This window comes from Eptatretus burgeri, chromosome 2 (genome assembly GCF_056783735.1).
Source record: "Eptatretus burgeri isolate ZD-2024b chromosome 2, Ebu_testis_v1, whole genome shotgun sequence".
NCBI classification, from domain to species: domain Eukaryota; kingdom Metazoa; phylum Chordata; class Myxini; order Myxiniformes; family Myxinidae; genus Eptatretus; species Eptatretus burgeri.
In genome coordinates, this window is record NC_140962.1 from 144980114 (window position 1) to 145001496 (window position 21383).

The following is a 21383-nucleotide window of genomic DNA, read 5'->3' on the forward strand; positions in this document are numbered from 1 at the left end:
TCATTCATCCATGTATTATTTCTCAGATTGAGTCATTCATCCACGTAATTATTTGTCACATTGATTCATTCATCCATGTTATGATTTCTCAGATTGTTTCATTCATCCACGTAATTATTTTCAGATTGATTCATTCATCCATGTGATGATTTCTCACATTGATTCATTCATCCACGTAATGATTTCTCAGATTGATTCATTTATCCATGTAATTATTTCTCAGATTGATTCATTCATCCATGTAATTATTTCTGAGATTGAGTCATTCATCCACGTAATGATTTCTCAGATTGATTCATTCATCCGTGTAATGATTTCTCAGATTGATTAATTTATCCATGTGATGATTCCTCTCATTGATTCATTCATCCATGTGATTTCTCTTATCAATTCATTCATCCATGTTATGATTTCTCACATCGATTCATTCATCCATGTTATGATTTCTCAGATTGATTCATTCATCCATGTCATGATTTTCCACATTGATTCATTCATCCGTGTAATGATTTCTCAGATTGATTCATTTATCTGTGTAATTATTTCTCACATTCATCCATTCATCTGTGTAATTATTTCTCACATTGATCCATTCATCCATGTTATGATTTCTTAGATCGTTTCATTCATCCACATAATTATTTCTCAGATTGATTCATTCATCCATGTTATGATTTCTCACATTGATTCATTCATCCATGTTATGATTTCTTACATTGATTCATTCATCCATGTCATGATTTCTCATTGATTTATTCATCCACGTAATGATTTCTCAGATTGATTCATTCATCCATGTTATGATTTCTTACATTGATTCATTCATCCATGTCATGATTTCTCATTGATTTATTCATCCACGTAATGATTTCTCTCATTGATTCATTCATCCATGTAATGATTTCTCACATTGATTCATTCATCCATATAATGATTTCTCACATTGATTCATTCATCCATGTAATTATTTCTCACATTGATTCATTCATCCATGTATTATTTCTCAGATTGAGTCATTCATCCACGTAATTATTTGTCACATTGATTCATTCATCCATGTTATGATTTCTCAGATTGATTCATTCATCCAGGCAATTATTTCTCACATTGATTCATTCATCCATGTTATGATTTCTTAGATTGTTTCATTCATCCACGTAATGATTTCTCAGATTGATTCATTCATCCGTGTAATGATTTCTCAGATTGATTAATTCATCCATGTGATGATTCCTCTCATTGATTCATTCATCCATGTGATTTCTTTTATCAATTCATTCATCCATGTTATGATTTCTCACATCGATTCATTCATCCATGTCATGATTTCCCAGATTGATTCATTCATCCATGTCATGATTTTCCACATTGATTCATTCATCCATGTTATGATTTCCCAGATTGATTCATTCATCCATGTCATGATTTTCCACATTGATTCATTTATCTGTGTAATTATTTCTCACATTGATCCATTCATATGTGTAATTATTTCTCACATTTATCCATTCATCCATGTTATGATTTCTTAGATTGTTTCATTCATCCACATAATTATTTTTCAGATTGATTCATTCATCCATGTAATTATTTCTCAGATTGATTCATTCATCCATGTTATGATTTCTCAGATTGATTCATTCATCCATGTTATGATTTCTCAGATTGATTCATTCATCCATGTTATGATTTCTCAGATTGAGTCATTCATCCATGTAATGATTTCTCAGATTGATTCATTCATCCATGTCATGATTTTCCACATTGATTCATTCATCCGTGTAATGATTTCTCAGATTGATTCATTTATCTGTGTAATTATTTCTCACATTGATCCATTCATCTGTGTAATTATTTCTCGGATTGATCCATTCATCTGTGTAATTATTTCTCACATTGATCCATTCATCCATGTTATGATTTCTTAGATTGTTTCATTCATCCACATAATTATTTTTCAGATTGATTCATTCATCCATGTAATTATTTCTCAGATTGATTCATTCATCCATGTTATGATTTCTCAGATTGATTCATTCATCCATGTTATGATTTCTCAGATTGATTCATTCATCCATGTAATTATTTCTCAGATTGAGTTATTCATCCACGTAATGATTTCTCAGATTGATTCATTCATCCATGTAATGATTCCTCTCATTGATTCATTCATCATGTCATGCTTTCTCAGATTTATTCATTCATCCATGTCATTATTTGTCACATTGATTCATTCATCCGTGTTTTGATGTCACATTGATTCATTCATCCGTGTTTTGATGTCACGTTGATTCATTCATCCGTGTTTTGATTTCACGTTGATTCATTCATCCATGTTTTGATTTCTCAATGATTCATTCATCCATGTTTTGATTTCTTTTACTGAGTTATTCATCCACGTAATGATTTCTCAGATTGATTCATTCATCCATGTAATTATTTCTTATATCGAATCATTCATCCATGTCATTTCCCACATTGATTCATTCATCCATGTAATGATTTCTCAGATTGATTCATTCATCCATGTTATGATTTCTTTTATCAATTCATTCATCCATGTTATGATTTCTTTTATCAATTCATTCATCCATGTTATGATTTCTTTTATCAATTCATTCATCCATGTTATGATTTCTTTTATCAATTCATTCATCCATGTTATGATTTCTTTTATCAATTCATTCATCCATGTTATGATTTCTTTTATCAATTCATTCATCCATGTTATGATTTCTTTTATCAATTCATTCATCCATGTTATGATTTCTTTTATCAATTCATTCATCCATATAATTTATTTCTTATATCGATTCATTCATCGACGTAATGATTTCTCAGATTGAGTCATTCATCCATGTAATTATTTCTCAGATTGATTCATTCATCCATGTTATGATTTCTCACATTGATTCATTCATCCATGTAATTATTTCTCAGATTGAGTTATTCATCCATGTAATGATTTCTCTCATTGATTTATTCATCCATGTCATGCTTTCTCAGATTGATTCATTCATCCATGTAATTATTTCTCAGATTGATTCATTCATCCATGTAATTATTTGTCACATTGATTCATTCATCCATGTTATGATTTCTCACATTGATTCATTCATCCATGTAATTATTTGTCACATTGATTCATTCATCCATGTTATGATTTCTCACATTGATTCATTCATCCATGTAATTATTTCTCAGATTGAGTTATTCATCCATGTAATGATTTCTCTCATTGATTTATTCATCCATGTCATGCTTTCTCAGATTGATTCATTCATCCATGTAATTATTTCTCAGATTGATTCATTCATCCATGTAATTATTTGTCACATTGATTCATTCATCCATGTTATGATTTCTCAGATTGATTCATTCATACATGTAATTATTTCTCACATTGATCCATTCATCCACGTTATGATTTCTCACATTGATCCATTCATCCATGTTATGATTTCTCACATTGATTCATTCATCCATGTAATTATTTCTCAGATTGAGTTATTCATCCACGTAATGATTTCTCAGATTGATTCATTCATCCACGTAATTATTTCTCAGATTGATTCATTCATCCATGTAATTATTTCTTGCATGATTCATTCATCCATGTTATGATTTCACATTGATTCATTCATCCATGTCATGATTTCTCATTGATTTATTCATCCACGTAATGATTTCTCAGATTGATTCGTTCATCCATGTCGTGATTTCTCATTGATTTATTCATCCACGTAATGATTTCTCAGATTGATTCATTCATCCATGTCATGATTTCTCATTGATTCATTCATCCATGTAATGCTTTCTCACATTGATTCATTCATCCATGTAATGATTTGTCACATTGATTCATTCATCCATGTAATTATTTCTCAGATTGATTCATTCATCCAGGCAATTATTTCTCACATTGATTCATTCATCCATGTTATGATTTCTTAGATTGTTTCATCCATCCACATAATTATTTTTCAGATTGATTCATTCATCCATGTGATGATTTCTCACATTGATTCATTCATCCTTGCAATTCTTTCTCAGATTGATTCTTTCATCCATGTTATGATTTCTTTTATCGATTCATTCATCCATGCATTTATTTCTCACATTGATTCATTCATCCATGTGATTTTTTTTTGATTGATTCGTTCATCCATGTTATGATTTCCTTTGTTGAGTTATTCATCCTCATAATGATTTCTCAGATTGATTCATTTATCCATGTAATGATTTCTTGTATCGATTCATTCATCCATGTAATTATTTCTCAGATTGAGTTTTTCATCCACGTAATGATTTCTCAGATTGATTCATTCATCCACGTAATTATTTCTTGTATGATTCATTCATCCATGTCATGATTTCTCTCATTGATTCATTCATCCACGTAATGATTTCTCAGATTGATTCATTCATCCATGTCATGATTTCTCTCATTGATTCATTCATCCATGTAATGATTTCTCACATTGATTCATTCATCCACGTAATTATTTGTCACATTAATTCATTCATCCATGTTATGATTTCTCAGATGGATGAATCAATGTTATGATTTCTCAGATTGATTCATTCATCCAGGCAATTATTTCTCAGATTGATTCATTCATCCATGTGATGATTTCTCACAATGATTCATTCATCCGTGCAATTCTTTCTCAGATTGATTCTTTCATCCATGTTATGATTTCTTTTATCGATTCATTCATCCATGTTTTGATTTCTCAGATTGAGTTATTCATCCATGGAATGATTTCTCAGATTGATTCATTCATCCATGTAATGATTTCTCACATTGATTCATTCATCCACGTAATTATTTGTCACATTGATTCATTCATCCATGTTATGATTTCTCACATTGATTCATTCATCCATGTTATGATTTCTCACTTCGATTCATTCATCCATGTTATAATTTCTCACATCGATTCATTCATCCATGTTATGATTTCTCACTTCGATTCATTCATCCATGTTATGATTTCTCACATTGATTCATTCATCCATGTTATGATTTCTTAGATTGTTTCATTCATCCATGTTATGATTTCTTAGATTGTTTCATTCATCCATGTAATGAATTTGCAGATTGATTCATTCATCCATGTAATTATTTCTCGCATCGATTCATTCATCCATGTGATGATTTCTTGGATTGATTCATTCATCCATGTGATAATTTCTTGGATTGATTCATTCATCCATGTGATTTCTTATATCGATTTATTCATCCACGTAATTATTTTTCAGATTGATTCATTCATCCGTGTAATTCTTTCTCAGATTGATTCTTTCATCCATGTAATGATTTCTTAGATTGATTCATCCATGTTATGATTTCTCATCGATTCATTCATCCGTGTAATTATTTCTCATTGCTTCATTCATCCATACAATTATTTCTCACATTGATTCATTCATCCATGTGATTTTTTTGATTGATTCCTTCATCCATGTTTTGATTTCTCAGATTGAGTTATTCATCCATGGAATGATTTCTCAGATTGATTCATTTATCCATGTAATGATTTCTCAGATTGATTCATTCATCCATGTAATGATTTCTCAGATTGATTCATTCATCCATGTCATGATTTCTCAGATTCATTCATTCATCCATGTAATGATTTCTCAGATTGATTCATTCATCCTCGTTATGATTTCTCAGATTGATTCATCCATGTCATTATTTCTCCGATTCATGCATCCCCTTTATGATTTCTCAGATTTGATTCATTCATCCACGTTATGATTGATTCATTCATCCTCGTTATGATTTCTCAGATTGATTCATCCATGTCATTATTTCTCCGATTCATGCATTCCCTTTATGATTTCTCAGATTTGATTCATTCATCCACGTTATGATTGATTCATTCATCCACGTTATGATTGATTCATTCATCCACCTTATGATTTCTCAGATTGATTCATTCATCCATGTCATATTATCGGATTGATCCATTGATCTCTGCAATGTGATTGGTCAGGTTAATCCCTTAATTTCCAACAAAACTTCACAAAACATTTCTGTTTGAAATTCCTGGATTATTGGAATCGCCAAGGTTTCCATTTACTCTTTCAGTTTTGCAAAAAAAAAACACCACACGAGTGAAAAATACTTTTATCATTAGTTATTCACATTGATAGTCGATATCTGAGTTTTTAAATGCTTTTAAAACCTGTTTAGAAGATAAGGGAAAGGACGTGCAAGACCTTTGGAATCAGTGTCAATCCTTTATTCACTACCCGTGATCTGTTCTCCCGATCGTCACTTCCAGTCGATCTGTTCTGCCGGTTGATCTGTTCTCTCAATCGTCACTTCCGGTCGATCTGTTCTTCCGGTTGATCTGTTCTCTCAATCGTCACTTCCAATTGCAACTGGTACCGGAAACCCGGGATTCACCATCGTGTTACAGACTCGGGGTTCGAAGCTTACCACGAGGGAAAGCACTCGGTCCCCTCACTAACTCTTGGTCTTGAGGCCACCGGGCAGGGATATCTCCACACGCTAACAGGTTGCTTCCCAACCACGAACTCCGATTGGTGCTGCCAATCCTGCCAGGGTTACACTACTTCACATGATACCTTACCTGTGGACGGCCAAACCAATTAGGGTCTCATGCCCTCAGCACACACCCAGATTACTGTCGAGCGACACTGTGAGTGTGTGCTGGCTAACAATACCAAATTCAGTGGGGCAGAACTTCCTGGCTAAACTTGTGTGCAGACCATGCTGGACCAATGAAGGAAAAGACTAAACAGCCTGGGTACATTTATGACTAACTTATTTATAAGCAAGGGCATGGAAAAGTGTGTGGCACTATAATAAAAGGTTTTACTAAGTAATTTGTACAGCAGGGAAAGCAAGGATCCGTGTTATGCGGCAAAAATAATGCAATCGTCTGCAAACAGAAGACACAGAGCAGAGCTAAACCGACATAACACTTCTACAATCTTATCTATGCAAACATCACAGGCGCCAGCAGCTTGACTTGGGGAGTCTCTGTGTCTGCCGGCTCAGAGAGTCTGTCTGTCCCGCTCTCTGCCATTATCTATATTGAGCCAAGGATTGCATCAAAAAGCCCTGTAGGCATTTCCGAGTGTCCCCATTGGTGCGCAGATGCCACTCCAAAAAGTAGCACACACACCCCTTTCCATCTGCCAGTCTCTGGAGTGAAAAGGTGCTATTTGCTTCCAGGCTCAGCCACACAACGGAGCTCTGGGATTTGCATGGGGCACGGGTTTTTGGGAGCGCTCTCTGGCCATGAACGTGCGTTGGGTTCCATTTGAGCGCTGGTATTTAGCGGAGCACCGGGGCTATCCAAATGCCATTGAATGAGTCCAAGCACATATTTGCACTTTGAGTTATACACCAAAGTGTTCTGACTCGCAATGTCCTTTTTTCCTTTGCATCCCAAAGGACTGCAGTGAGCATCCAGCGAACTAACTGTGGTTGTAGTGAGTTGGGGAAAGCACCGTGGTGTTCGTGGTAAGAATGTTGGAGGGTTGGGACTGGTTGAAACGGTTATGGTGAGAGTTGTAGCATTGTGGTTCGCATGGTGAGGGTCTGAGGTGAGGTGTCCACTGGGGAATGGCATGCAGTTTGAACGGATAAATGGCGCGCATATGCAAATGAGCTTGTTGCCGCACATTTTTGGTTGTGGTGTGCATGCATGCATGAAGGGGAGATCATGTGCAAAATGAAATAGATTGAGGGAATTGATGACTTTACTAAAAGCCCTATACCACACATCTTGTCCGATTTACCCACAAGACATAATGGAAGGGCTAACCAAACAAATACTAACGAAATAACTCTCAGGACTGCTGTATGTTGGGTGTCATTGCCTTGGGGAATGCCGGCTTTGCAGAGCCACAACAATATTTACATATTACCCCAAGAAAGGCAAAATGATGCTGCTACAGTACTCCCCCTCCTCATGCATTACTTGAACTAAAGGAATAAAGAAAAGAATAGGTGTTGCTTGTCCATGTAAAACACACAATAAAACTCACCGCCAAGATAAGTAATGGCCGACACCAAATTGTGCTCCTAAATATCGTGCTGGAAAGTGTACATGGTGCCCAAGGTGAGTTGAACACTATGGTAAGAGTACCATTTTCGTAGGCGCCGCACCACCGGTCGGGAGGAGGGTAGGCTTTGGTGCTGCATCAAGAAAAGCTGGCTTCAAGCGATCAATCGAGACCATCTCCCAGCCACCGTTAACATAGACTATGAAGGTCTTCTCAGAGCATTGTAGAACCTTGGAAGGTCCATCGTAGGGTTGCTGCAAGGGTTTCCGGATGGCGTCATGCCGCACGAATATGAAGGTGCATGTACAAAACTTCTGGGGAATAAAAAAAACAGGCATGCCAAATGCATACGTGTTGGTATCGCCCGGAGGCCTGCATAGCCATATGAAGTTGGTTGGTATATTCCTCAGGCATCGGGCATGGTATCATCGGACGCTGAGAAGAATTCTCCTTGAAGACAAAGCATTGCACTGTGCACTGGCTCTGCAGTGGAACATCCAAAGTCACCTTTCAGAGCAGTTCATGTACCAAGAAAGACCATAGGTACAAAGTCTGTCCAGTGCGTCGAGTTGTCATGGGCTTTCAGGGAAGACTTGAGTTGGCAGTGGAACCACTCCACCATGTTATTCTCCGCTGGATGGTAAACAGTGGTTTGCACATGGTCGGTACCCAGGAGTCGAGTCAGCTCGGGTCTCCTGACCGAAATGGAACCGATTCATACTGGCGACCACGATCCATTGTGCTGGTTGATGGAACACCAAAACGTTCAATCCAGATGTGGATAAAAGCCTTGGCGATGGAAGGTGCGGTGATGTTAGCTATTGGTAGAGCCAATGGGTGGAACACTCCATACAAGTCAGCAAATAGTGGTGCCTGTTTGGTGGTCGGGGGACTGACAATATCCACATGGACCCTGTCAAAATGCCAAACTGGTGTTGAGCAACTACCAAGTGGTGTGACAGTATGGTGTGTTGGGTCTTGGAGCATTTGCATTGAAGACATTGCATGACCCAACAGCACACATCAGCGTTGATGCGTGGCCAGACTTAGCACACGATGAGTTGCTGGGTTGCTCAAATGCCTGGGTGTGCTCGTGAGTGAAGAGTGTCGAAGACTGCATGATGGAATGCCGCAGGCATAAAAGGGCAGGATTGTCCCGTCGATGCATCACATACAAGGATAGTGTCTGTCCCCTGGGATTGATACCTCACAAAATGTAAGCAAACCTGCTGCAGACTATGTTCTCTCGGAGTGGTCGAGAAGGTCGGTGAGGGTACCGAGTTGAGTGTGCTGTGCTGAGTGGAGTTGTTTATTATTTTGGATGTAGCCTGTAGCTAACTGTTGCATATCTGCAGGGAGCACAGCTGTGCTGCTGGTACTCGTGTTGTCAATCTTGGGAAGGATGACAGGCTGAGTCAACCCACCTGGTGTTATCTTTCGGCACGACAGGGGCTCGATCTTAATCCAGCCACCTTAACTGTTACACCAACACCATGCTTGAGTAGTTGTTGAGTCGGGTTGTTGTTTTGAGTCCTTGTGCCACGTTTCGTTTGCTGAATGTGATCACGGTCGAAAGAGTTTCACATGATGTTGTGGATCGATCACTGAAACAACCGTCACTTCTCAAAACACTTGGTCTCTCCTTGAAGCCATCAATTGAATTTTTTCTCTCTCTCCAGCCCTGTTCATGGGATATATATATTCTGAGGTGTTGTGTTTACTTATTGAGAGTTTTAGTTCAGCTCATCAGGTGGAATGTGCTCAGATGCACCTGCTGCACAGTGAAAGTGCACACCTGGAAACATTCCTGCAAGTGATAATGAATATCTTATCTAAACTGTTGAAGTGGACAAGAACTTGATGGCAGGCATGTAAGACATTGGCCGTTATTAAGCTTGCTGTGATCGTTTGAGAAACTCCTGAGGTTATCCCACAGACTCAATAACTCAGTGGGCTGTCACAATATTAACGAAGCGGTCCTTGGGTTGGAGTCTCTGCTTGAGTTAGCATTTTTTTCACACTTGCCCCACCTGGGACTTTATTCCTGTTTATTAAAACAAAAAAGTTTGTTTAGCTTTGTAGTTGAAACTAAAACTGTTTTTTTAATACCCCAATTATTACCAACTCCACTTGCTATTGACTGGAGGACATTTTTGGTCCAGCTTTTTCAGAAACCAGGTCCAGGTCCAGTTTTTTTTATAATGATCTTGGCCAGCTGGTGTGTGCAGGTTGAAGTCTGACCGGCTGGTCGCATTGCAAGTCCTCAAGGTGAGCAAGCAGATGAATCCCAAACCACTGATCAAGCTGAGTGACGTCGAATTTGGAAACTGCACGCTGTTAAGAACAAAAGCATACCGGCATGCTTAAGTTTGAGGATGAGGGAGGGAACAGACTCTTTGCCATCTCAATGCGAACAGAGGACATGCCTGCTTGGATCTAGTGTCGAACGGGTCCAGATGTTTTCATTTCAAGATCCATAGCAGAGGTCTTATGGGTTTCCTGGGTCAAAACTAAGATGCAGGCTTTCAATGACATCTTGGATGCTGCTATCATGTCTGTACGCGTTTGTGGTGAGGATGTTGAGGTCGTGGAGAGATTCACTTACCTTCGCAGGGATATTCATGTCTCTGCTGGCTGTGAACCAGAAGTCCATAAACGTCTGGGTCGGGCCTGGGGAGTCATGGATTCACTGGATCATGGGGTGTGGCGCTGCCGGTACCTGTGCGGGAGGACGAAAGTCCGAGTCTTCAGGTCCTTGGTGCTTCCAGTCTTGTTCTACGTTTGTGAGACTTGGACTCGCAGCACGGATCAGAGACGGAGACTTAATTCCATTGGTTCCAGGTCTCTCCGGAGAATCCTTCGCTATCGCTGGTCAGACTTTGTGTCCAACGAGCGGTTGCTGAGAGAGACTCAAATGAGATTTGTTACCTGCATGGTCCGTGAGCGTCAGCTGCGGCTGTACGGACATGTGGCTCGTTTTCCTGATGCTGATCCTGCTCACCAGATTCTCTCGGATAGGGATTCTCGTGAGTGGAGGAGGTCAATGAGCCGACCACGTGCCTCGTAGTTGCAGCAAGTTGATCGGCATCTTAAGGAGATGGAGTTGGGCCAGGCATCTGCCTGGGGGTGGCCCGACAGAGGCCCCTGGACCTGGAGTTCCAGCGGAAAATGGACACGGCGACCCGCTGCTCCGGTGCATGCTCCCATACCTGACCTGACCTGTGGCCATGATCGAGTTTGGTGCGCTCCGACCTCATTTTAAAACCACCCTTAAATCTTCTTTCCTCCAGTCCATTTGTCTTTCATGTGGGAGTTCAGTTGTCACGTCATTCAGACATAATAATCCGACTCAGCTTCTTTCAAAGTAATTTGTAAAAGCCACTTGGACATGAGCCCCCACCTAATTTTTCTTATCAGCAACACTGAAATTCCTTTAACTCGACCTCCCTTCACCACAACACGAGGAACTGCCTTTTAACACACTGGACTGAAATGAACAATTAACTTTAATTTACTGTGTAATACTTCTCTGATGAAATAATGCAATGATCCAATAATTTATTATACTGATCTGTAACACCAAGTCTTTCACGAACTCGTTGGTGTCGACAATAGCAAGATAAGCTGAGAGGCGAGTGCGTGACAGGATGTCCAGTTTAACGACCACTCGAGTGATGGCACACACACGCACACACACGCACACACACGCAAACATACGCAAATACACACATTTTATTCCGCGCACGTACACATGTAATGTGCAGGATCCGTTTTGCCCTCGTCCTGTGACTGTGTGCGACATCAAGTCAACCACTCAGACGTTTTTATTTTTATTGGTCACGTGGTTGGGCTGTCGCGAATCTGCCGATGAGAAACCGCGATTCGAGAAGGTTCGTGATCACGTGGTTGGGCTGTCGCGAATCTGCCGATGAGAAACCGTGATTAGAGAAGGTTCGTGACCACGTGGTTCACTTTTACCGGAACACCTCAGCTCCCAATTGTTGTCCCGTCCATGACGGTCCATACATTCACCGCGGTACATGATGACCCGAGATCTCTCCGATGAAGATCACAGAGCGAGCACCCCGGGTCCCACGAGCGGCTCCGAGGGACGAAACGCGGTGGGTCCGGGACTTTGTCCCTCAGACCGCGGGTCCATGGTCGGTTCACCTGAGGATGAGGAGCCCGGACCAGGTTCGTGTAACGTGACGTTCACTCTGTACCGACATCTTGTGCTTCCTCACAGTTTTACTTGAATGGATTGTTTATGTTTCAGATGTTGTGAAAGTAAAGATCGAGTCCGAGCTCGTGGATGATTCGTTCCCTCAATGCGAAGGTTTGAACCACAAACACGTTCTTCATGTTTATATAATTTTATTGTTTACAAGCAGTGATACCCGGTGTTGGGGGGAGTGGGGGTAGGGGCGGGGGGGTTCGGAGGGGGGGGGGGTAGGGGGTGGGAGGGTTCGGAGGGGTGGGAGGATTGCTGTGATGGGGGATGGTTCGGAGGGGGTGGGAGGGTTGCCAGGAAGGTGGTAGGGCGAGTTGCCGTGGTGGTAGGGGGAGGGAGAGTTGCCGTGGTGGTAGGAGGAGGGAGAGTTGCCGTGGTGGTAGGGGGAGGGGAGTTGCCATGGTGGTGGTAGGAGGAGGGAGAGTTGCCATGGTGGTAGGGGGAGGGGAGTTGCCGTGGTGGTGGTGGTGGGAGGGGGAGTTGCCGTGGTGGTGGTGGTGGGAGGGGAGTTGCCGTGGTGGTGGTAGGGGGAGTTGCCGTGGTGGTGGTAGGGGAGTTGCCGTGGTGGTGGTAGGGGAAGGAGAGTTGCCGTGGTGGTGGTGGTGGTAGGGGGAGGGAGAGTTGCCGTGGTGGTAGGGGGAGAGAGATTTGCCTTGGTGGTAGGGGGAGAGAGATTTGCCATGGTGGTAGGGGGAGAGAGATTTGCCATGGTGGTAGGGGAGGGAGAGTTGCCATGGTGGTGGTGGTAGGGGGAGGGAGAGTTGCCGTGGTGGTAGGGGGAGAGAGAGTTGCCATGGTGGTAGGGGGAGGGACAGTTGCCGTGGTGGTGGTGGTAGGGGGAGGGAGAGTTGCCGTGGTGGTAGGGGGAGGGAGAGTTGCCGTGGTGGTAGGGGGAGGGAGAGTTGCCGTGGTGGTAGGGGGAGGGAGAGTTGCTGTGGTGGTAGGGGAGGGAGAGTTGCTGTGGTGGTAGGGGAGGGAGAGTTGCCGTGGTGGTAGGGGAAGGGAGAGTTGCCGTGGTGGTAGGGGGAGGGAGAGTTGCCGTGGTGGTAGGGGGAGGGAGAGTTGCCGTGGTGGTAGGGGAGGGAGAGTTGCTGTGGTGGTAGGGGGAGGGAGAGTTGCCGTGGTGGTAGGGGGAGAGAGAGTTGCCATGGTGGTAGAGGGAGGGAGAGTTGCCGTGGTGGTGGTGGTGGTAGGGGAGGGGGAGTTGCCGTGGTGGTGGTGGTGGGGGTGGTAGGGGGAGGGAGAGTTGCCGTGGTGGTAGGGGGGGGGAGAGTTGCCGTGGTGGTAGGGGGAGGGAGAGTTGCCATGGTGGTAGAGGGAGGGAGAGTTGCCGTGGTGGTGGTGGTGGTAGGGGAGGGGAGTTGCCGTGGTGGTGGTGGTGGTGGTGGTAGGGGAGGGAGAGTTGCCGTGGTGGTAGGGGGAGGGAGAGTTGCCGTGGTGGTAGGGGGAGGGAGAGTTGCCGTGGTGGTAGGGGGAGGGAGAGTTGCTGTGGTGGTAGGGGGAGGGAGAGTTGCCGTGGTGGTAGGGGAAGGGAGAGTTGCCGTGGTGGTAGGGGGAGGGAGAGTTGCCGTGGTGGTAGGGGAGGGAGAGTTGCCGTGGTGGTAGGGGGAGGGAGAGTTGCCGTGGTGGTAGGGGGAGGGAGAGTTGCCGTGGTGGTAGGGGAGGGAGAGTTGCCGTGGTGGTAGGGGGAGGGAGAGTTGCCGTGGTGGTAGGGGGAGGGAGAGTTGCCGTGGTGGTAGGGGGAGGGAGAGTTGCCGTGGTGGTAGGGGGAGGGAGAGTTGCCGTGGTGGTAGGGGGAGGGAGAGTTGCCGTGGTGGTGGTGGAAATTTTTAGCTGCTCTTCCTGACCCTGAGGTCCGAGCGCTGGTGGAGCTACAGGATCCACCCACCGTGCACCGAGCGGCCGATTGCGCGGCCAGGCTGGCCTCGTGGAGTCGGCCGGGTCGGGTGCCCGAGAGGCCATCGGTGACGATCCGACAGGCGGAGATTCAGGATCAGGGAGGGGGGCTGGGAGAAATTGGCTTTACCCAAATGTTTCAGGAAATTTGCCAGAAGCTGTCAAGTTTGATTAGGGGTAATTCAGTAGTTGGTGCGCCAAAGCAGCAGGGTCCAGCCCAGCCAATAGAGCAATTCGATTTTGGCCGAGGGGGTCCGGAACCGGAAGAGACCTTACACCGATACCCACGGGGGCCTTTTATGGGGAGTTGTTTCCGGTGCGGGCGAAGACACATGCAACGAATATAGCCGGTACCCGGCGATGGAGAGACCCTCCAATAGACTTTCAAGCCCGGAGAGGATGAATCCTCCTGCTGAACCACCAGGTCTATCCGAGGTGCCCTTACCTTGGTCGAGTCCGGAAATCACTGTCGGGGGTCGGGGAGACTAGATCGGGCTGAGCATATACGGCCATGCTTGGCTGCTGAGATTGTGGCAAAGTGCCTCCTTTGGTGAAAAAAGTGAATTGTGGGAAAATTGGCTTGGGTTTGTAAGTTCTGCTTTGTTTTAGAGTGACAATCGGGACAGTGGGTAATTGGAAACAAAGCGGGCACGAGTGGCTGTCCAATGGCTGGTGCGTGGATCCGGTGAGAAGTGCTGTGTGAGTTGCTTCAAGTTAAGAAGTGAAATGTATGGTGCACACATTGATTTTTATTGGACATGGTGTGGTAACAGGGAAGGTCATGGTCGGTGAAGTGTTAGAAATGCAGGTGTCACATGTAAGGCCGATGGGGTGGGGGAGTCATGTGCGTTTTGTGGGTGGGGATGATGTGCTTGTCCACAGGGATTTCTGAAGCTCACGGTGAGCGGGAATTGCGACCCCCTTCAAGGAGATTCACCACCTGGTGGCTAATGGTGACAGTGTCTGGAGGCAACTGGGAGAGGGTCTGGTTGGGCAACCAAGGCGGGTAGGACCTTGGCGACCCAGGAAGGCCAGAGGAGCCAGTGAGACCCCTTCCAGTGTGTTGTACGGGGTTAGAGCTGATGGCTACCAGGGGGGTGGGAATCAAAGGGAGCGGGGCGGAGGAACGTCCGGGTTGGACTAAAGCTTACCTGTGGGCATGGTTGCACCTGAGATGCCCCCATTATCTTGTGGTAACCCACCCCACGGCCATGACGGGATTCAGCCTGCATCATTAAAATGGGGACCATGACCTAGAAATGTGATGATGACCATGATGTGAGTGTTGTGAAGATGTGTGAGTCCCACTCGATCCCGCACAACTTGACATGTGCAGCAAGGGCATGATGTCCGCATAATTTTGAGGCGAGCAAATTTGAAAATTGGCTCCCCAGGTAACGCTGGGTCTATTAGCATCCACTGGGGGACGCGGTCAAGTGTAAATATTCCGTGAATAGTGTCGTTCAGGCTTAGAGTAGGAATGTAAAGTATAAGTGTTGTGTTTTTGTGGAACCTTTTGTTTCCCTCCCCAGATCACTGCAAGAGTGTTGGGCAAGAGCGATGATCCAGAGGATGGAGTGCAACTTCACTCAGTGCTCTCATGTGATAAAATAAAAATAAAAAAACAAAAAAACGAATGATTGTTTAGGCGAGGATAAGGCCATAAGAGGGTAGTACATTAAGCAGGATAGGTAAGTTAGCTGCGGCTCGCTGCCCATTGCCCCTCCTACTTTATTTCGTTAGGTTAATTAGGTGTGAGTCAGTAAGTGTTAGGGCTGGTATGGTAGCGCCTGTGATATACCTTGCAGGAGCTGCGGTACCAGAGGAGGGGGCAGTGTTACGTCTGAGGGGAGGTATGCATTCAAAGGGTAATTAGGATGTTTAATTAGGTATGCCATGCTGTTCGAGTGTACCAGGATCTCGATGTAATAAGTAGCAATTCAGTGGTGATAAGTTGTCTAGTAAATGTCCATTTCTTCAAGGGGGAATGATAATTGGCACGTAATTAGATAGGGACACGGGTTAGGGTAAGTGTGTCTGCGTAAACCCCTTTTAGTATTCCCTGGAGGCTTGCCGTGACGTCACAGGACAGTGCTGTGGATGGCTCCGCCCCGTGATCACGATTGGCGGAAGGCGACGGCGGAGGGCCAATAAAACGGCTCGATTGGAAGTGACGAAGACTCGAGGATAAAAAGATTCTGTTCAGGGAAAAGCACGGGAGGAAGAAGATCGGTAAAGAAAAACCGTTTTGGTGGAGGCTTTTGTGCTGGGAGCGTGCTGTTTTGTTGTGCTGATTCGATCCTGGATTCATCGTGTCTCGTGGCCTTGCTGTGCCTCGTGCCTCACCTCGGTTGGCTCTGGGGTTCTGCTGGCTCGGAGTACGGGGTCGAACGGCGGGCGGACCTGCCTCCCTCTCCTGCTCGCAACTTGGCACCAGAACTGGCTCCCTAGCGGCTGTGAGCGGACTTGCGCCAACACCAGGAGGTCGACAGCACCACGGTGTCTCCTGTCCCTGACGAGCGCAACGCCAGCTCGTCCGACGCCAATCCAGGGACTGTTGCGTCTACACCACGGGTCAGCCTGACCACCAGGACCAGCTATGGTGTGTGTGTGTGTGTGTGTGTGTGTGTGTGTGTGTGTGTGTGTGTGTGTGTGTGTGTGTGTGTGTGTGTGTGTGTGTGTGTGTGTGTGTGTGTGTGGGTGTGTGTGTGTGTGTGTGTGTGTGTGTGTGTGTGTACCTTGCGCCTTAGAGGGTTTGAGATTTGGATATCCATTGGAATTGTTTGTGTTTTCCCCACGCCCGAACCCGGTTCCCTTTTCCATCACGATCTCCATCACAACTCTCCATCACGATTCCAAAAATCCGGTTCCGGTTTTGAGCGGCAAGAGGTCTCCTTCGGGGCTCCCTGCTGACATTCTCAAAGTTAAGTTCCGGTTGTTATTTGTCCCGTTTTAACTGTTTAATTTTCTCACCTACATGTTAATGTGTGTTCCTAGTTCGGTTTTGTTTCAAAAATCGTGCTATTTTGTGAGTATTTATGTCGACGTTCTCACCTGGTGTTTGAGGCCTAGTCCTAGGCTTGAGGCCTACCGGTTCCACTTGGTGTTCGATCGGTTTTTTTTTTTTTTTGTTTGTTTTTTCTCCCCATTACCTTCAATTTCTATCCTCCCCATTACCTTCAATTTTCATCCTCCCCACTTTCCAAACATCCCCCATTCTCCCAACTAATCTCTTTCTTATCTCAAAAAAAAAAAAAAAAAAAAATCCAACAACAACAACAACAACCTTCTCCCGATTCTGCTACTTCTTCTTCCTCTTAACTTCCTCCTCGTCTTCCTCGATTTCTTTTTTTTTTTTTTTTACACTTCCATGACCTAATCTGTTGAACTCTCTCATACATTAATATTAACAACAAAAACGATCTTATAATGCTTCATCTTCCTCTCTCACACATGTGGTACTCTTTACTGTTTCACAATGCACTACTCTTCTGCTATTTTAACAGACTGCTCTCATTTCGACCTCTCCTTCATTCCTTGCCTAAAAAATCCAACTATTACAGCGCTTCTTCTCTCCATGCTCTGAATTCGCCTTCATTGCATCCATCAAGAATTGTGTTAAATCGCATCTCTGACCTAAAACTTTTAAAAACCACAGTTTGCCATGGATGCTCGCTTTCCATCAACCATTCTTTTTTCCAACTTCAGTGCCAACTCACCCCCTCACCCCTCACTCTCACTCTCAAAGCAACCATCCCACTCTTCTCCCTCCAAGCCTCCCTCCCACCTCTTTCAAAAATTCCCCCTCACCTTTCTCCCACCTTTCATCCCCCTCACTCTTCCTTCTCTAAGTTGCCCCCCTCTCATCCACCAACCTGCCTCCCTCCACTGCCCTCTCACCTCCATCTCTTCACTCCACCTCCTCAAATCCTCAACTGCCATCTTCCTTGTCTCTTGTCCCCCCTCTCTCACAGCACCACAGAGCCTTTTCTCCTCCTCATTCGGCCCCCTCCCCTCGCTATTCTGCAATACCCCACACTCCTTCAGCAACCCTCCTTACCTGCCCCCCTCGTCCCTCGTCCGACCCTCCCCCGCCCCCTCCACCTCCTGCACCAAAAGCCTCCTCCCCTACCTCTTCATTAAAAGTGTGGACCTCAAATATCCGGGGCCTTCGCTCAAACCTTTCAGATCTTTCCATACAGGTTGCCACTGACAAACCAGACATTATCTGCCTAACAGAAACTTTCCTCTCCCAAGACGTGTCTGACTCCCAAGTATCTCTCCCTGGTTACTCCCTCTTACGGTATGACAGACCTGAGCCTCGTCCTGGTGGAGGTGTTGCTCTCTTCATCAAAGACTCTATTCCTCACTCTCCCTGCACTGCTCTCACTCCCCCACACCCCCAGGAATACCTCTGGCTTCGGCTTCCCCTCCACTCCCACCTCATGTTTATATGTGTACTGTACCGTCCACCGAACAGTGATGACTCCATCTACACCTCACTCTCCGAAAACATGGACCAACTTCTATCTTCTCATCCAAACTCTCTCTTCCTCTTATGTGGCGACTTCAATTGTCATCACGCCAGTTGGCTAGGTGTGGGTACCTCTCTCACCTGCCATGGGACATCAGCAAAAGCTTTCTGTGACTCATTGGGACTGACTCAATCGGTCAACTTCCCGACCCGGATCTCAACCAATGGTACTCCATCTCTTCTGGATCTGATTTTGACAAATTTCCCTGACAATATCTGCTGCTCTTCCTTCGCTCCAATTGGTTCTTCTGACCACGTCCTTATTAAAGTGGACATCTCTCTGGCTGTTATCAGAGAACCACCTCACCGCCGTCGAGTCTGGCATTTCACTCAAGCCGACTGGCAGGGTCTCCGAGCAGCCATCAAACTTACAGACTGGTCTCCTATCACTACTTTCTCAAACATCAACTCATCCTGGGAATTCTTTCAAAGAAACTTGCTCTCCCTCATGCACAGATTTATCCCCTCTCGTGTTCAGTTGTCTTACCCTTCCTCCCGCCCTTGGTTTACTGAAGCTTGTGGCGAGGCAGTTGTCCTGAAACAACTTGCCTTTGCCTCATGGAAAGCAAACCCAACTGAGGGCAATCTCAGTTCTTTCCACAAAGCTCGGAACAAGTGTGTATCTACCCTCAGGAGAGCCAGAAAACAACATCTTTCTCATCTCAAGTCTGAACTCTCAAACCTCTCTCCCTCCTCAAAATCCTGGTGGCGTTTAATCAAATCTGTTTCTGGTGTATGTTCCCCCTCCATCCCCTCCCTTACCTCAAATGGCCGCACTGCTGATTCCACACGTGATAAAGCTGAATGTCTAAACTCGGTGTTTGCAGCTAAATCTTGTGTCCCAAACCCATCACTATCTCTACCCACTTTACCCAGTCGCACCCAACTGTCCCTGGACTCTGTATCCTTTTCTCCTGACAAGGTGGAGAGCTTGCTTTCAAACCTCGAGTCAGATTCTGCAACCGGTCCAGACGGCATCAGCCCACGTGTCCTCAAAGCCTGCTCTTCTGCTCTTGCTCACCCTCTCTCTGTTCTATTCACCCTCTCATTTTCCCAAGGTCATCTGCCATCTGCTTGGAAATCTGCTAACATCACTGCCCTGCATAAAAAAGGTGCAAAAACAGATCCCGGTAACTATAGACCAATCAGCCTTCTCCCAATCATCAGCAAGGTTATGGAATCCATCATCTCTTCAGACATGAAATCCTTCCTCTTCTCCAATGGCTTGATTTCCAATCATCAATTTGGTTTCAGACCAGGTCACTCTACCCTAGATATGCTGCTACTGCTCTCCCATCAATGGATGGAGGTCCTCAATGCCAGACAGGAAATCCGAGCCGTATCCCTGGACATATCACGTGCTTTTGACACAGTCTGGCACCCTGCCCTACTCACCAAACTCTCTGCCCATGGTATTCAAGGCCATCTCCACTCATGGCTCGCAGACTTCCTCTCCTGTCGCAGTCAACGTGTGGCCCTAAATGGAGTTCTTTCATCCCCTCTTCCTGTGCAGGCTGGAGTTCCTCAAGGTAGCGTTCTGGGCCCTGTTCTTTTTCTGGTTTTCATCAATGATCTCTCGGACTCTCTGGAAAATCCTCTATTTCTCTTTGCCGATGACTCAACCCTCTGCCGTACCATCTGTCATCCCTCAGACCGGCAAGCAGCAGCTTCTTCGCTCACTGCAGATCTGGATAAAATCACAAACTGGTCCAACACGTGGAACATGTCTTTCAATCCAGACAAATCTCACACTCTCACTATGTCTCTTCGAAAGGACCGTTTACAAAACCCCCATCCACTTTCTCAACAATCCTCTGGAAGAAGTCTTTTCTTTCAAGCTTCTGGGTCTCACTATCTGCCATGACCTTTCCTGGGAAAGTCACATTTCCAACCTTGCCTCAAAAGCCAGTCGCCGACTGGGAATCCTCCGTCGTGAAAAGTCCTTCCTCGGCCCTCTTGAGCTCCTGACCACTTACAAAGCTTTTGTCCGTAGCCTGATGGAGTACTGCTCTCCCCTCTGGGCTGGTGCTCCTGCCTCCCACCTTTCTCGACTTCACGCTGTCGAAACCAGGGCTTTTAAGATCATTGGCATCTCCCGCAATGAAGCTCAGTCTTTGGGCCTCTCACTCAATCACCGCAGGTTGGTCGGTGGTCTTTCTGTCTTCTACCGACTCCTCTCCAGCCTTGCCCCCCCTGCTCTCTCTGCGATTTGTCCCAACCACATTTCCACAGGGCGCTCAAGGTCCGCCAACAACCCCCTTCTGGTAAAACTACCAAAATCACGAATCACTGCTCATCTTCACTCTTTCATTCCTCTTTTTTCCCGCCTTTGGAATAAACTTCCTCACTCTATTCTTTCCCATTCTTCCCTTCAGGCTTTCAAAACAGCTGTTCACCACCACCTCTTATCTTCCCCCATCCAAATCCTCGATCTTTTCTACCCCCGATAATCCACCCAAGCCCACTTCCTTCAATTCTCCTGCTTTTCTTCCTGAAAGTCCCTTTAATGTCCATCTTCCCCTCGCCATGTTCCCCGTCCCATCCCCATCCCTCTCCCTTCCACAGTTCACCTGTGTCTGTTCCCCAATGTTTTGTCCCTTCCACTCCCGCCCCTCTTGTCTCATGCCTCCTTGCTGTGAGTTGTGTGTTAGCTCTCATACGAGCCTCGAC

General features: G+C 45.0%; 1 long non-coding RNA gene across 1 annotated transcript; it reads left to right on the forward strand.

Moving 5' to 3' along the window:
- Window positions 1-11984: 11984 nt before the first annotated feature.
- On the forward strand, window positions 11985-17935 carry LOC147033428 (uncharacterized). The gene is made up of 3 exons (XR_015055543.1): window positions 11985-12246; window positions 12329-12388; window positions 15712-17935. It is a non-coding gene; the product is annotated as an uncharacterized LOC147033428 (long non-coding RNA).
- Window positions 17936-21383: the final 3448 nt, after the last annotated feature.